Here is a 5,452-nt window from a genome sequence, read left to right as displayed (position 1 = left end):
TGTGCCGCGTGCGTGTGACTGAGGCCGCAGGGAGGCCGCCTTGTGATCCCCCCCACCTGGACCAGCTGAGATGCTGATGGCAGGCAGCTCGGACAGAGACCCCGGCCCCAGAGGCCTGCAGGATGCTTTTCCCTGCCATTGTTCTAACTCCCAAAGGCTCCCTCCTCCCCAGCCAGGCGTGGGCTCGCACTTGCCCCATCTGTGTCCTGCCTCGGGCACCCCAGGCCAGGCCTGGCTTGACGGCCACGCGGGGCGTGTTGGTCCCGAGGCCCAGGGGAGCTCGGGAGACTCAGGGAACCCACTGGACTTCCGGGTGGCAGCCTTGCCCGCCTCCTCTGGGTCCTGTTCATCACATCGAGGCCAGATAGAGCATGGCAGACTGCCACCAGTCCCTCCCTGCCCCGCCCCCTCCTGAAGGTTTCCAGGATGACCTCTGACTAATGCCAGCAAGAGCGAAGATGTGCCCTTGGCGGTGACCTACGCCTGGCCCAGGGCAAACGGAGGCAGTGGGCAGAGCCTCCGGGTGGCTCTGGGGCCCCCTCCGCCACCCCATGAGCCTGCTCTGGTCTGGGCACCGCCTGGGCTGGCTTGGCAGGTGGCCGCCATCACAGAGGCTCTAGTGTTTCTCCTCTGCTGCTCCTGAGGACTGGGTGAGGGGGTTGGGGGCAGGTCGGAGGTGTTTTCTGCTGGCATTTGGGGGCCCCTGGAAACGGGGGTGCAGCCAGCCAGTCTTGGGCACTGGCTCCTCCCACCAGGCTCAGGCTGGTAGCTCCCTTCAGCAGTGTTCTTTGCCCATGTTCTCGTGGGGAGTGCCACCCCCGTTTCCAGGCAGCCTTCTAGGTGGTGTCTGCTGTGGAGGGAGGCTGCAGGTGACACCCTCTGGTTGCTATGCCAAGGCTGAGAGCTTGTCCCACTTTTCCAGGAAGTGTTCCCTGACTACCTCAGCCTCCCTGAGCTCGCCTTGCTCTGAACTCCTGCAGGCCAAAGTCCACACTGTGGGCCCTTAGGTTCTTCCCCGGGCTGGGCGGAGGGGAAGCAGCTAGCTGGGGATGAGAAGAGAGTGACAGGGATGGCCAACTCTTAAAAATGGAAAGCATGGTGTCACCTCGCTTAAGACTGGAGGGCCAGCTGTGGGCACTGTCCACTCTGGCCCATTCTGAGGGCAGCTTTCAGCCGGCAGCCTCTGCTCTAAGTGGGGCTGTAAGCCACTGTACCCAGTAGTCTTCCCTGCCTTGCTTGCACCTCTGGTAATCTTGTGGGCACCATGGGGCTGGGCTGATCCATCTCCTGGCCTGTCTCTCCCACTGCTGGTCCGCATGTCCTCCATCTACCACAGGGACGGGTTCCTGAGTTAACAGGACCCAGCCAAGCAGCATGACCTCTGTCAAGTGCCCCTTACTGCACTGTTGATGTTTTCTGAGTCTTTGGTGGCCTGGTGGCAGGTGGCCTGCAGGCCATTTGGCAAGAGGTGACAAGGATGTGAGCCAAGGCACGGCCACAGCTAGAAGAATGGAGATGTGAAGGAGTTGGTGTGACTCACAGTCGGAAGATCCCCTGGAGGAGGAAACAGCAACCCACTCCAGTATTCTGGCCTGGGAACTCCCCCGGACAGAGGAGCCTGGCAGCTGCAGTCCATGGGATCATGAAGAGGCAGATACGACTGAGCACATGCAGGGTGGGGAGTGGCGAGGGCCTAGGGCAGCAGGGACTGTTGACGGAGGAGGTGGGGGGTGCAGGGGCCTTCTTGGGAAAGCCACACTGGTGGTTTGGGGAGCTGCCAGCGCACAGGCTTGGGATTGTGGGTGCGGCGAGAGCAGAAGCTTGTAGGATGAGGAGCCTTTCAGAGAAGGGTGAGACAAGGGTTGGGTTGGCAGGCCAGGCGTTGGCACCGCAGGGGCTGGGCCACCACCTCGCCAGGGAGGCGCCTCCGCCAGCCGAGGCTCCAGAGGCCCAGGTTGGCTTGGGGTGGGGCCTACTCAGCTGATATTCCTCCACAGGCTCTGGTGACCCACACCCCGTCCAGGTTCTTGGTGACCACTGGAACGTTTGCTTATGATTCGCACAAGTTAGAGCCCACCCCTGGCTGTTCAGTTGAGAACTCAGGCCCTCCCCTCACTAAGGGGTCGCTGCCTGGCTAAACAGGGGGACTGGCGTGTGAGGGACTGAAGAGGAGCCAGTTGTCCACTTTCTCTGAAGGGCCACCCCTTCCCTTCTGCCCAGGCTGGCATTCTGAGCAGGCAGCTGGTGCCCTACTTTGATGCCCACCCCGGAAAGACCCACCTCAGCTGATGAGCAGACTGGCCCTGTCCACCCCTGTATCTGTGTCCCACCCCGCCCTCCCTCCTGTTACTCTGGATGGAGCCTGAATGGGTTTCCCTAGTCCACTTCTTCCCCGCCCCTCTGAAACCTCATGCCAAAACTTCCCCTGGAGCTGTTTTCAGGATGGCAGTTGAATGGCAGTAAGTGCATTTCCATCCTGTGCAGCCATCCCCATTGTGTGTCTGCTGAACTGTTACCTCTCTCCAAATGGACACTGTCCCCGTTGAACACCAACTTCCCCTCTCCCCTTGCCCTCTGTCTTGGAATTGGACTCCTCAGAGAAGACACAGGATGTGTCTTCGGCTGCTTTCCACTGTGTGTCATGTCCCAGAGGTTCATCCATCTTGTCGCAGGTGTCAGAATTTCCCTCATTTTTCAGGATGGAGCTCTTTTTCTTTGTTCCTGTCTGTGGAGACTTGGGTTGTTTCCACCCCATTCTTAATACCATCAAGTTTTTGCCTTTCCCCTCACCCCAGATTTCTCTTGTCCTGTGTGATCTTATCACCGAAGCTCCATCACCCCCCCCCCCCCCCCGACACCTGGAGGGGGTGATTGCAGGCGCTTGTTTGTGTTCCAGGTGGTGGAGGGTGTCCCTCCCAACCTTCCTGACTCTACAGCCAGCTCCCCCTCTGCTCTGCTGCGTCTGGGAGTATCTCGGGGCTCAGTGCCTGGGCCATTGCTCCCTCTCCAGCTGCCCAGGTTCTCATCCAGGCTCGGGGCTGTCTTTATGTAATGAGAACTCCCAAAGTTCTGTGTGCAGTGCAGACTTTGCAGAATTTCAAACTCCTTGCCTATCTGCTGACTAGACACACCACACTTGGGATCCCAGCCATTCACAAACCTGTTGGTTGTTCAGTTGCCAAGTCGTGCCCAACTCTTTGCAACCCTATGGACTGCAGCATGTCCACAGGGTCAGTGATGCCATCCATCTCATCATCCATCGCCCCCTTCTGCCCTCCACCTTCCCCAGCATCAGGGCCTTTTCCAGTGAGTCAGCTCTTCGCATCAGGTGCAGGCAGGTCACTTACCTGGAGACTTTGTACCTGCTAGTGCCTTGGTCCTGCCCAGTGACCAACCTTCCCCCGGGCCCTACCTGCTCTCAGAGGAGCACCCTTGAGAAGTTACAGAGCCTGGACTTGACATCCCCCTTCCCTGCTCAGTGCGTTCCTCTTTAGTTGTCCTTGGTCCCCAAGTATGTCAGCTCCCTGCACTGTTCCTGGAACTGTGCTGGGTGTAGAGACCTCAGAACCAACACTTGCCCAGGGAAGCCGCTCAAGGTGGGGAGGACCCCCCCCCCAATCCCCTGACCACCCCCAACACCTGACAAGCAGGAGCCAGCTTTGGAAAATGGCGTCTTTATTGCTATGTTTGCAGTGGCTTTTAGCACAGTAAGGGCATCCCCACTGGACCCTGGCCCTCCCCCAGCCCCACCCATCCAGCCCTTGTCAGGGTGTGAAGGAAGCCCCTCAAGGGCCCCCTCGGGACTGGACATGACAGACACACGGGGTTCAGTGAACCTGCCACATGGAGGATTTGAGACATGGACAGGGCATCAGCCTGAAGCTCTCAGGTGGGAGCCATACCTAGGCAGGTGCCCACCTCGGGTCCCTACAGTAGTGGTGCCCATCCCAGAGGGCAGGGTGGGGGCAAGCCTGAGCAGGCCAGGTGGGCAGTCCCAGGCCCCCATGATGATGCATCGGCCAACCCCACTGACTTGTGGGGACACCCAGTGAGGCTCCCCCCAACCTTGCACTTTTCCACTGGTCTGGGGCTGGGGACTGCACATGCATACCCACGCGACGGACCTGCACACTTGATAGCTTGAAGCTTCTGTTTTGCCTATGAAAATTAGATCTAGAAATTCACACTCCTTGGCTGGGGGGCAGAGGTAAAAGAGGGGCTGAAAGGGATGGGGCGTGGCAAGGAGAGGGACATCGGGGTGTTTCTCTTAGAAATATACAAGCAGAAATCTCTCAAGTTTTTATAAAATGTGCAAAATACAAACCTCATTTGCCCACAGGCACAACTTACACCTGGTATTCACCGTTGCTAAGAGAGAAGAGATCTATACCCTACGTACTCACGCACACGTGCAATCGTACACAAGCTCACACAATTGATATTGGTGGCAATTGGCGCAGGAACCGAAGGTCCCGTTGCTGGCTGGCTCTCTAAGCATCTAGATTTGGGATGGGGAGAGGGGTCTAGCCCAGCTGAAGTATCTGCCTTGGTTCTGCGACTGTGCCCACCTTCCCCCTCTGCTCTCCAATCCTGGGCCCCACACTGCCACCTCTGGGGTGGGGGCCACCCAAGGGTGTGTCAGGCAGAACCTGGAGGCAGGCAGGGAGCAGCAGGCTCAGGTGAGAAGTGACTGCAGCGGGTTCTAGCGGAGGGCTGGGGAGAAGCGTGTGCACCAGCTTGGTTATGGGGGTGGGGGAGGCATCTATTTTTGGTGGGTTGTGGTATTTTTTTTGGTGTTTTATTAAAAATGGAAAAAAAAGTGAGTTATAAGCACTCTGGTGCTTCCTCCCCTCCCCCCAATCCAGGCAGGCAGATCCCCCCCCACTGAATGGCAGGGAAAGGCAAGCCCCCTGGGAGGGGTGGGGGGGCTAAAGCAGGGGTGCTATGGCTACAAGAGAGGGAGCTGGTGCTGGGGGCCCATCACATGACGCTCTCCACCACCACCACCTTGCTGCTCTCAGACACTGGGGTCGGGGTGGTCAGGCCCCCGACATCTGAGTCTTGAGCTCTGTATTCCAGGTGGTGGAGGCCCCAGATGGGCTGCGTCAGCTGCTGCCAGCGCTGTGGGAGAGAGGGGGGCACCTTGAGTGCCTGGGGAGGGGCCCCCACTCACCCTGGGCCTCTGGCCACTTCCCGCCACCTGCCACCAACTTGGAGCCCCAGGCCAGCCCTCCTGGGGTCGCTGGCCAGGCTGGACGTTTGCACTAGGGAAACCAGGTTCGGGGGAGGGTTGAGTGAGTGAAGTCGGTCAGTTGACTGCAACCCCATGGACTGTCGCCCACCAGGCTCCTCTGTCCATGGGATTTTTCCAGGCAAGGGTACTGGAGTGCATTGCCATTTCCTTCTCCAGGGGGATCTTCCCGACCCAGGGATCCAACCCAGGTCTCCCATA

Source organism: Odocoileus virginianus, unplaced genomic scaffold, assembly GCF_023699985.2.
Source record: "Odocoileus virginianus isolate 20LAN1187 ecotype Illinois unplaced genomic scaffold, Ovbor_1.2 Unplaced_Scaffold_18, whole genome shotgun sequence".
Lineage (NCBI taxonomy): Eukaryota > Metazoa > Chordata > Mammalia > Artiodactyla > Cervidae > Odocoileus > Odocoileus virginianus.
This window is presented reverse-complemented; position numbering follows the sequence as displayed.